The sequence below is a fragment of the Nipponia nippon genome, unplaced genomic scaffold (genome assembly GCF_047370975.1).
Source record: "Nipponia nippon isolate SJK-2023a ecotype South Korea unplaced genomic scaffold, ASM4737097v1 scaffold_90, whole genome shotgun sequence".
In the NCBI taxonomy this organism is placed as follows: Eukaryota; Metazoa; Chordata; class Aves; order Pelecaniformes; family Threskiornithidae; genus Nipponia; species Nipponia nippon.
Genome location: NW_028262414.1, coordinates 106,900 through 117,921, shown reverse-complemented (window position 1 = coordinate 117,921; position 11,022 = coordinate 106,900). Strand labels below are relative to the sequence as shown.

At 55.0% G+C, this 11,022-nt stretch overlaps 1 long non-coding RNA gene across 6 annotated transcripts; it reads left to right on the top strand.

Moving 5' to 3' along the window:
* Window positions 1-3,346: 3,346 nt before the first annotated feature.
* LOC148050042 (uncharacterized) lies at window positions 3,347-10,714 on the top strand. Of its 6 annotated transcripts, none has more exons than XR_015701765.1 (6): window positions 3,347-4,144; window positions 4,840-5,037; window positions 5,759-5,950; window positions 6,203-6,312; window positions 8,551-9,103; window positions 9,906-10,714. It is a non-coding gene; the product is annotated as an uncharacterized LOC148050042 (long non-coding RNA). The 6 variants fall into 6 exon arrangements; XR_015701766.1 differs by having other exon boundaries at window positions 3,348-4,144; window positions 4,869-5,037; XR_015701767.1 differs by lacking the exon at window positions 3,347-4,144 and having other exon boundaries at window positions 4,517-5,037; window positions 8,551-8,914; window positions 8,995-9,103.
* The last annotated feature ends 308 nt before the right edge of the window (window positions 10,715-11,022 follow it).

Sequence of the window (11,022 nt, the reverse complement as noted above, 5' to 3'; positions counted from 1 at the left end):
TAGCTCTTGGTGATCATGGGGCCCCTCGGTAAGCCTCCCGAGGGTCTCGAACGCGTCGCCTCATCGGCATGGCGTTTCTTGAGCCCTGCTTATCTTGCCGTCGTAGCTTAAAGCACGGACGTGTCCGGGAAGCGTCGCGTTACAGATGTTTCTGAGGGATCGTCTGTTGTGTGCTTTTTCAGTCAGTAAGTTTTGAAAATATCTTAGAGTAGTACTTGAAAAGCTTACTGAGATACTAGCGTCCGTACTAAAAGCGATCCAGGTCCAAGGAGAGACGTGGACAAAAGAGGAGGAATCGGCGTCGCTTTCCCGAGAAGCATTGCCAGCCTTGTAAGTAGCGACAGCGAGTCCTGACGTGGTTTTGGTGAGTTACTGCTTCGGCAGCGTCCTTTTTCCTTAACCTACAGCGTGTGGTTTCTTACTTCAGTTGGAAAGAGATTTTCCAGAATGGAAGTCTTTCTCATTCAAAGAAGTTGTGTTTTATGAACTCCCCATCAGAGTGGGGATCTTCAGAGATGATGCGCTTGGCAGTAGAAGTCAGCAGCAGCGAGACTTTCCGCTCTCTTAAAAAAAAAAAAAGAAAAAAAAAAAAAAAAAAAAAGAAAGAAAGAAAAGTCCGTTTGCTTCCAAAGACCCGAGCACAGCACGTCTTCCGGAAGTTGATGGCATCGCTGGTTCTCAGGTGCAACAGCCGAGATGTCATCAACACGCGTTCCTCTGCGTGCTTCGGTGCAGCCAAAAGCGTTAGCAAATCTGCCGGTCCTTTCTGGTAGCCTTAGGCATTGCAGCCCCGGGGACTGGATTCCGCCCGCAAAGTAAAACCGTATGGGGGATCTCTTCTCTCACTGATTTTTCTACCCTAGATGTAACTTTAGGAAAAAAAAAAAGTTAAAATTGTCTATACAGACTGCCTTGCATTGTTTCAACTGCAACTGCCAACTAGCTGTGGCGTTGTTTCAACTTTAACTGCCAACTAGCTGTGGCGTTGTTTCAACTTTAACTGCCAACTAGCTGTGGCGTACAATTGCTTAGGTGTATTTGAGCCGTTAGGTATTTGTTCTAAACGTTGACCAGGAGAGGCAACTGAACGTTACGGGTTTCCCCCCCCCCCCGCTCGTTTGACGGAGTGCTCTGAAGTACTTTTCTTTCTGTCTGGCTTTCAAGGGTGCGTTTCCCTGGCAGTTCAGTAGCATCTCTCTCGGGCAGCGCGGCTGGCCAGATGTCGCTCCTAATGACGTAAGGCGCAAAAAACCCCTGGTCAAATGATAACTGCGTATCTTGGAGACAGATAATCTGCTGGTATCGATTCACAGCTGTGCAAGTTAAATTAACGCAAAAGGAAAATCCAGCCCTTCTCCAGTAGAAGTATTTTTATTGGATGTCTGTAAGCACACGCACAGCTTTTTTAGTAGGAAGCGAATTGCTGCGATTTGTCCTCTGGTTTTCCTTTTACCCTCGAAAGCGTTACGCTTCGCTTCCAGCTTTATCGACCGAGCCAGCAAGATGCGCAGGAGCGCGAGGGCCGTAGCTGTTGCGGCGGATCTGTAAGCGTAGATTCTGATTGCGGTACGCCCTTGTCCTGCAGCCTCGCAGGGTTGTCTCCCTGCAGCCGTGCCGTAAGGAAGGGGTGAGACGTTTTCCAACGCCGGCAAGAGCGCGTACTTTTACGCGAAGAACGTGTTTGGAATCGTACCGGTTAGTCTTCATGCTGATTGGAAGCGTTCAGGTCGCTCTAGCTTTTAAAGGACGTCTTGTGTTTTGAGCTGACCTGCTTACCTCGAATCCTCCTTGAGCTCAACTGCTCTCCCCTCCCTTGCTCTGACTGAATTCCTCTACTCGCTGCTGTGCTATTTTTTTCACATGCGGAAATATCGCTTGGGATTTCTGTTTTTCAGGTGTCTCGTTGCAAGCGTCTCGTGATGCTCGCTAGGTCCCCCCGGCCCAGGTTGGCCTGCCGGTCGTGAAGCGTCCCGAGGGTAAGGGGCCGGCCCCGTGCCTGGAGGCTCCTGGCTCTGTCTCCGGCGGGTGCCCCGCGGGTGCGTCAGCGAGGGCTGTCTGGTGGGGAGAGTCCCGGGCCAAGAGGGAGCGGGGAGGTTCGCTGCCCCGGGGAGCCCGTCCCAGCGCGGGAACGGAGGGGGAGCACGGCAGAGCAGAGCCTGAGCGAGAGGTGCGTCACCGTCCCCTGGCAGGCTCCCCCGCGGCGTGGGGCACCCGCCGGCTTGCGGGCCGGGGGCGGGGGGGGCCTGCAACCGTTTGGGGGGGCTGCCCCCATTTTATTTCTCTGGCGGAGCTCCCCTTTTCGGGGGGCGCCTACATATGTAAACGGCATTATTAAAGTAGCGAGCTGCCGGTCGGGGCTGTTTTCCTTGTTTTGGGCCTTTTTTGGGGGGGGTGATGAAAAAGTGTTGGAGGGGCCTGGGGGGTGATGATGTCATTTGGGGCACCCCAACGTCCCTGGGGGCGGGGGGTGTGATGATGAAACAGAGGAGCAGGTGAGTGGGGGATGAAGGTGTCACGGGGAGGTTCCCCCCCAGAGGAGGGGGGGTCACAGCCCCAAAATGCCTGAAAACTCGTGTGTGTGTGTGTGTGTGTGTGTGTGTGTGTGTGTGTGTGTGATTAAAAATGTTAAAAACTGGAAATACGGGTGCGAGGCATTGCAGTAGAGGAAAATCTCTCGCCTTTATATATATATATATTGAAAAATAATATTCATTTCTATATATATATAGAGAGAAAAGGATTTCAAAATACAAACCTGTACCTGCTACGTTCTAGAAATTATTAAAAAATCTAAATGGAGATAGATAGGGTTTTAAAATAAAAAAGAACTTGTCTATATGTGAAGAAATAAAGGAGTTTAAAACGCAAAAAGAGATGATGTAGATGAAGGAATTGAAAACAGAAGAAAGTCTGGATAGGTAGAGGTATCTACGCTTACCGTGTGTCACCGAGTAAGCCAAAGTAGGTCGTCTGTGTAATGGAAGTAAAGGTTCTATGGAAGTGTAAACAGATAACTAAGTCTAAATAGACAGAATTGTAAGTAGATACCGAAGTCTAAGATACCAAAGTGTCAAAATATCCAAGTCCAAGAGCAAAATATCCAAGAGCAACACGGTTTGGGGCTCCCAGGAAAGCCGAATCCGCCTGGATTTGTGCAGCTGGAAAGCAAGCGCGCGCGCACACACCCACACCCCCCACCCCCCCCCACATTTTAACGCAGAAAACCAAAAATGACCTGTTGTTATGATGTGGAAAAGCGCCGGAAAACCCCAGAACTGAATAGTTTTGAAAAGCAGAAACCCCCAAGTTTTGTATGATGTAAAAGAAAAAACAAAACAAAACAAAAAAGAACAACAACAAAAAACCAAGCCAACAAACCAAAAAACCCAAACGCAAAACCCGCACCAATTTGGGCCAAATTTGGGGTGAACCGCTGGCAGTTTGAGGGGCATTGCTGGGGATTATCTGGCGTGGATTCCTTCTCCGGAGCGGACTATCCGTTGCGGCTTATCCCAGGTGAGTTATCTGCTGTGGATTATGCCGGGCGGACCCCCTGGTGTAGGTCATCCCCACCCGTGTCCCCCCGTGCACCTTTCTACCCACACACAGCCGCTGTCCGTCCGTGTCCGTCTCCTGCCCCCCGTCCTCCTCTGCCTGTCTCTGCGCCCTCCCAAGTGCTCTCCACCCAAACGTCCCCCCACACAAGGTTTTTCCCCCCGTGCGGGGTTTTTTTTTCCCCGTGACGTGCCCCCCGCGTCCCCTGCCCTCCAGTCTCGTGCCCCCGCTTCCCTGCTCCCCCCCTCCCATAACCCCTTTGCTTCTGAATGGCCTTCAGACCATCGAGATGCAAGCGGAAGTCCTCCCGGAGTATGGGGCGGCTCCGCAGACCATGGAGATGACACCGAAAGTCCACCCAGACCATCGAGAAGGCCCTCCAGAGCATAGAGGTGAAACGAGAAGTCCCCTGGATGATACAGAAGGTCGTCCAGCCCACAGAGATTAAACTGGAATTCCTCCCAGACCATGCGCGGTGCGTTGCGGGCGGGCATCACGCGGTGGGCGCAGCTTCCCCCCGCGGAGGGGCCAGCGTGAGCCCGGGGTGGAGCGGAGCGGTCGTTGGGCTGCGGCTGCAGGCAGGGAGGAGGTGAGCGGGGAAGCCCCGAGGAGGGCGGCGGTGCCTGGGGGGGAGCGGCCGGGCCGGCGGGAGGCACGGAGCGGGGAGGGTGCGGTGCCGTGTGGGAGCCGGGCGGGCGGGGCTTCCCGGAGCCGGGGGAGGTGGGGGCGCGCCGGGTCGGGGCCGGTGGCGAGATCAGCCCGGAGTCGGGCGGGGGCCGCGCTGGTCCGGAGCCGTGCGGCGGGGGGGCTTCCGTGCCGAGCGGCGCCGCGCCGGGGCCGGGGCCGGGCGGGCGCCGCGCCGGTCCGGGGCCGGGCGGCGGGGGTCACCGCGCCGGTGCGGGGCCGGGCGCTGAGCCGCGTCGGGGCTGGGCAGTGGGAGGGCGCCGGTGGCCGGAGCCGGGCGGGAGGGGCTGCCCCGAGCCGGGCAGGTTGGCGCCGCCCTGGGTCGTTGCCGGCGGCGGGGGTGCTCGGAGCCGCGGGGGTTCTCGGCAGGGCTTCTGAGTACGTCAGCGGCGAGGGCAACGGTGTCCCCGCAGGGTCAGAAAGCATGGATTGCTGCACGGGGCTTTCGGTCAGCCATGTTGGGTCCCCGGGGCATGCTGGGAGGTGTAGTATATATGGACGTGGGTGCCTGGAAGCCGCATTGCTCTCGGGCGCTTTCGGTGCACCGTAGTCGTTGCTATCGCCGCGGCCCCTGCGGCACTAGGTGCAGTTTTGTTGCAGGTTTTGTGTGTTTTTCTGCGGGCTTCCAGCTATGGCTACTCCCCAAGAAGCAGCGCGCCTCCCGACTCTCGGAGCTGCTGCCCGGGATCTGTGCAGGCGCGGTGCAGCCCACATGATCCATGCTGCCGGCACCGGTAACGGCAATAGGATGCTGCGGTGCCTGCGGAGTCATGCCGCTGCGCTCGTTGCTGCCTGCTGGTAAGGAAACGCCGCTTCCGCCCCGCGGGCGTGCTGTCGGCAGGTGCTTGGCGTGCAAAATGCAGACGGCAGCGCTGCCGCCGCCCGTGGGCAATCGCTGCGCGCTGGGTGCTCGCTGTTGCCGCCGACGCCGCCTTCTTCGCTGTTACCACAGTGTGGTGGCATGCCGGGCACGATTGGCGGTGGTGGGTAAGGGCCAGGAGCACCAGGGAGGCGAGCGAGCTCCTTTGAGTGTGCAGGGGTGTCTTCTGCCTGCTGGCTGCCCGGGGGTGGTGGGACAGGAAGCTTCAACCTGCCCGCTGCAGCAGGCTCTTGGTCTGCTGGAGGCGAGCTGGGCCAGGGCAGCCCCAGGGAGTTACCTAAAAGCTGATAGAAGGGAAGAGGGGAAGGAGGCGGATATCCCCTAGGCGCAGAGGCAGGGCACCTCCCCAACTCACCGGAGCTCCCCCTGAGCCTCTCCTGGCCCCGCTCACCCCGTGCAACTGCCCCCTGCTCCAGCACCTCCCCTGAAGCCTGTCCCATAGCACCAGATCGCCCCCAAGCCCTGTTGTGAAGACCACAAGCTGGCTCTCAAGTGGGCTGGATTCTCCCTTAACGCGGGTGCCGTTACCAGCAGTGCGGGGAAGGAGCAGTGTCTCCAGAAGCCTCTGCAGAAGGAAGGGCTTAGGCCAGGGGTGATCTACGGTAATAACGGTCGCCGCTTCTTCTTTCCCTGTGCTAGAGGCCATGCTGAGGACGCGGTTGTCCATTCCTCCCGTGGGGATGCTGCTGACAGCACCTGCCTCAGGCTTGCGTGGGTTGTCTCTGCCTGACCTCACTCTCTTTGCGGTGCGGGGGTGAAAAGGGACAGGCGGAGCGATTACTGGCTGTGGACAGGAGCTGCCGCGGCTGAAGCCAGAGAGGCTGGAGAAAGGTAAAGAAGAAGAAACGGAAGGCCATCTGGCTGACCACTGCCTCCCACTGCGGGCAAGAGAGAGCCTGCCCCTCTGGGTGGGAAGGGATCCCTCTTTGTAGTGCACTGCAGGCCAGACAGCCGATGTGCACCACAGGGCCTGTATGCATAACCCAAAGTGTGGTACAGCCGCGTAGTGCACGAGCAAGCGAGGCTACATGTCTAGGAAACCTTGTCTCATAAGAGCTGTAAGATATCCACGTATTCTCTTAGGTGGAGGACAGCCGAGTGACTGGAGTTACAGAAGAGGAAGGGAGGAGAGAAGGAGGAAGAAGCATCTCAACTGGCCAGTTCTCCCAGCAGCACCGAGAGCGAGAGCTGTGGTGAGTCCCGGGCCCTTGGGGACCTGTCACCCCTTGTCTGTGCCCCGGTCCCTCCCTGCCCCTTCCCTGGCCCTCTCTCTTTTGCATGCTGCTGTGATTTTTCTTTTTTTGTTCTTCCCTGTACCCGTTCTCTTTTCTCTGTTTTTCTGCACTGCTCCCTTTTCCTCTCTCCCTTTATCCATCTTGTTCTACCACCCCCTGCTTTTTTTCTCTCTCTGCGCCTTTGGCCTGCTCCTTCTCCTTTCTTTTGTTATCCTCTGTCTCTGTCCTGCAGCCCATTGTTGTTTTTCCCTTTTCCATCTTTTTGTCCTGATCTGAATCCATCTCTTTCTCTGTCCTGTTCCCTGATGTTCTTTTCCTCTTTGCACCTGTACATGCCGCTCTGTGTCCCTGCCTTCCTATGTCTCTCCTCCCTCCCTTCTTCCCTTCCTTTCTCTATCCCCTTGTCTTGCTCACTGTTGCTGGTTTTTTTGTATTCCGTATCTCACTGTCCCTGTCCTCCTTCCTGTTCATCTCTTACTCTTTCTGACCCTTTGTGCTGCTCCCTGTCCCTATTTTTTATTGCTTCCCCTCTCTGTTCCTGTTTGTTCTCATGGTCCACCTCTCTGTTGTTCTTTCTGTTGTTCTCGTTTGTTCTCCATCACAGCATCCTGCTCCCTGTCCCTCTCTCTCTTGCAGTATCCCACTTTCTGGCTCCCTGTCCCTCACCTGTTTCCTAGATCGCTCTGTCCTTCCTCCAGTCTTTCCTCGTCCCTCTGGCCTGCTACCCGTCACTGGTTTGTTCTTTCGTCGTCTTCCTGCCTTGCTGCTGTCACTCTCCTCCTCTCTCTGTCTCTAATGTTTCTTTCACCATCTCTTCCCTGCTCCATGCCCCTTTTCTCTTTTCTCTCTGTCCTCCATCTTCCCTGTAACTCTTTGTCTGTATATCTCCATAGCACTTGTTCTCCCATTGTTTCTCACTATACTGCCCCTGCCCGGCTCGCTGTCCCATTATTCCTCTCTGTTCTGCTCCCTTTTTTCTCATCCTGCAGCCCAGCGATGGTTTTTCTTTCTCCCTCTCTTTGTCCCAATCTCTCTCTCTCTCTCTTTCTCTTCAGTTCCTCTGGCTTGTTCCCTGTCTTTTTGTCTCCCTCCCTCCCTTATTCCTCTCATTTGATTTCTCTCTTGATCTGTCTGTTTGGCTCCTTGCTCATCATTTTCTCTCTCTTTTCCTCTGTCCTGCTCCCTGACCCTGTTTTTCTTCTGCCATGTCCCTGCAGGGCTTCTCATCCCCTTTTTTATTGACTTATCTATCTCCCTGTCCTTTTCCCTGTACCTTTCTTTCTCTGCTCCTCAGTCCTCCCTCATTTTACTTTTCCTCTTTCTGTTCTTCTGTCCTGCTCCCTATTGCTGTATTTTCATTTTTTGTATCTGCTGCTCCAGTAACAACTGCCAACTTGTCCCAGGGGAAGGATGAGTGTACAGGCAGCGAACCCCATAGCAGACTCACTCCCGGGACTTATATGCATTAACGAATAAGCACTTGCTGTCTCCTTTGCACTCATGGCTGTGGTTGTACTCCTTTGTACTTGGTGAGTGGCTGTCAGAGAGTCCAGGGGAGCAGGTTACACGGTGGGTGTCAGGGGCCATGGCCGCAGCTGTGGGCTGCGGCCGGAGGAGCCCCAGGGGGCCCGGTGAGGCTGATGGTGATGGCCCCTCTGTGTAAAAGGGCTGCAGCCCCAGGGGATGGCGCTGCTGGGGCATGCCTGCTGGAGAATGCCGACAAGTCGCGAGGATGTTTCCAACCCACCAGTGCAACAGGCTGAAGTCAGTTGGAGTCAGGCCCCATCAGGGCAGGTCCAGGGATATTCTGAGAGCTGGTGGAGAGGATGCAGGAAGAGGGGCAGGAGATGGCTGCCCCCACCCCTCTGGGTGCCCACCCTCTGGAAAAGGCGCTGGGTGCCTCTCCAACTCAGCAAAACTCCTCCAGCCCTGCTCGCCCCAGGCAGCTGCCCCCAGCTCCAGCACCTCCCCTGAAGCCTGTCCTGTAGGCATGGACCGCCCCCAAACCCTGTCCTCGTGGCAGCAAGCTGGCCCTTGAATATGATTTATTCTCCTTAAATGCAGGTGCTATTAGCTTCAGTTCAGGGAAAGAGCGGCGTCTCCAGCAGCTCCTGCAGAAGGAGGGGTTCCTGCCTGAGGAGAGCTGCAGTCATCCCTGTGGATAATGGTTGGTTGCTTGTTCTTTCCCTCTCCCAGAGGCAGCACTGAGGACTCGGTTGGCGGTTCCTCTCCAGGGACGCTGGTGATTGCATCTGGCTCAGGTTTGTGTGGCTTGCCTTTGGCCTCATTTTCCTAGCGGCATGGGCAAAAAAGGACAGCTGGACGCTTCCTGGCTGTGGACAGGAGCTGCCGCAGCTGAAGCTGGAGAAGTCGGAAAAAGGTAAAGCAGCTGAAGAATAAAATAAAGAGGAGCCAGCCGGCAGCTGCCTCCAGCTGCAGACAGGAGACAGCCTGCCTCTCAGTGTGAGGAAGGATCCCTCTTAGCATAGCCCTCAGCAGATCCAATTGCCAACGTGCATTGCAGGGTCCGTATGCGTAGCTGGAAGCACAGTACAGCCAGGTAACACGTGCACGTGTGAGGCTATGTATCTGGGAGGCCTTGTATTGTAAGAGCTGTAAGACACCAGTCTGTTCTCTTAGGTGGATGACAGTCAAGCAACCGGAGCTACGGGGCCAGGAGAGAGAGAGAGAGAGAAAGACACGTCCGAGGTGTCCAGTTCTCCAAGCGGCTTGGAGAGCGGGAGCTGCAGTGAGTCCTGGACCCTTGGGGCCGTGTCGTCCCTATTCTGCATCCTGGTCCTTCCCTGCCCCGCCTTCTCTTTCTCTTGCTGCTGTCATTTTTTTCCACTTCCCCGCACCTCTCCCTCCCTCATTCTCCAAGTCCCCCTCTTTATCTGTTGTTCTACCCCTATGTTTTCTTTCTCTCTCTGCGCTTCTGTCCTGTTCCCTGTCCTTTTTTCATCCTCTGTCTGTGTCCTGCAGCCCATAACTCTTTTTGTCTTTCTTCATCTATGTCTGTCTTCCTATCCCAACTTTTTAAATTTTTCCTCGCCTGCCCTTTAGCCCTTCACAATTCCCACCTCTCACCTCTCTGTCCTCATGTCCCTATTTTTTAATTCCTCTGTCCCTGCTCTGTATTCTAGATAGACTTTTTCTTTCTTAAATTCTCTCGTTCCAGGTCCCCGTCCCTGTCTTTTAACTTTTTCCCTCTCTGTCCCATAGCTGCTTTTTGTCTTTATCGTTCTCTCTTTGTCTGGCTCCATGTCCCTATTCTTTAATTCCCCTTCAGCTTCAGTCTTTCCCCTTCAGCTCATCGAGGTTTTTTGGCATTTCTCAGTTTATCTCTGTCCACCTCACTGTCCCCTTTTTAAAATCCTCCCTCTCTGCCCTGTGGCCCATCGCTATTCTTTGTTTTTCTCCATCTCTCTCAGGCTGATTCCCTGTCACTTCCTCCTCTCTGGCCTGTAGCCCATCGCTATTTTTTCCCCCCTGTACCTCTCCCTCTGTGGCTCCCTTTCCCTATTTTTCAGTCCCCCTTCTCTGTCCTGCAGGCGATCGCTGTTGGATGGGGTTTACGTGGCAAGGTTTTGTTAGGTGGGGCAGGGCAGGTTCTGCGAGAAGACACCAGGAGTTGCCCCCATGTCAGGCACAGCCACTTCCAGCTCCAAGATGGATCTGCAGCCGGTCCAAGCTGAGCCCATCGGCAATGCTGGTTGTGCTTCTGGAACGGACATTTAAGAGGGGGTAAAAAATGCTGCGCAGATGCTGCGATAGAGAAAACGTGAGTGTGAAACAGCCCTGCAGACACTAAGGTCGGTGAAGAAGGAGGGGGAGGAGGTGCTCCAGGCACCGGAGCAGAGATTCCCCTGCAGGCTCTGGTGAAGGCCACGGTGAGGCAGGTCGTCCTCCTGGCGCCCGTGGAGGTCCGCGGTGGAGCAGACATGCACTCGCAGCCCATGGAGGACCCCGTGCCGCAACAGGTGGATGTGCCTGAAGGAAGCTGTGACCCTATGGAGAGCTTGCGCTGGAGCAGGCTCCTGGCAGCACCTGTGGCCCTGCGGAGAGGAGCCCACACTGGAGCAGAAGAAGAGCATGAGGAGGAAGGAGCGGCAGAGATGATGTGTGATGAACTGAGTGCGACCCCTGCTCCCTGTCCCCCTGCATTGCTCAGGGGTGGGATGTGGGAAAGTCAGGAGTCATGAAGATGAGCCCAGGAAAAAAGAGCAAGGCGGTTTTTAGATTTGTTCTTATCTGTTGATAAGATAAGAACAAATAAAACAAAATAAGAGAAGAACAAATCTTGTCCTACTCTTGATTTTGATTGACAATAAATGGAATTAATTTCCCCAAGCTGAGTCTGTTTTGCCTGTGACAGTAATTGGCGAGTGACCCTCTGTCCTTTTGTCGACCTACAAGTTTTTTTGTTGTATTTTGTCTTATTGAGGAGGGGGAGCCACAGAGTGGCTTGGTGAGCACCCGGTGGCCAGCCGAGGTCAACCCACCCCAGTTCCCTTCTGTCAGGCTCCCTGTCCCTATTTTTCAATTCTTGCCTATGTTTCTTGTACCGCATCGCTTTTGAAACTTTCTTTCTACTTCTCCATCCTTATTTTTTAAATTCTTGCATAGGTTTCTCAAACCCAGTTGCTTTTTAAATTTTCTTGCTACCTT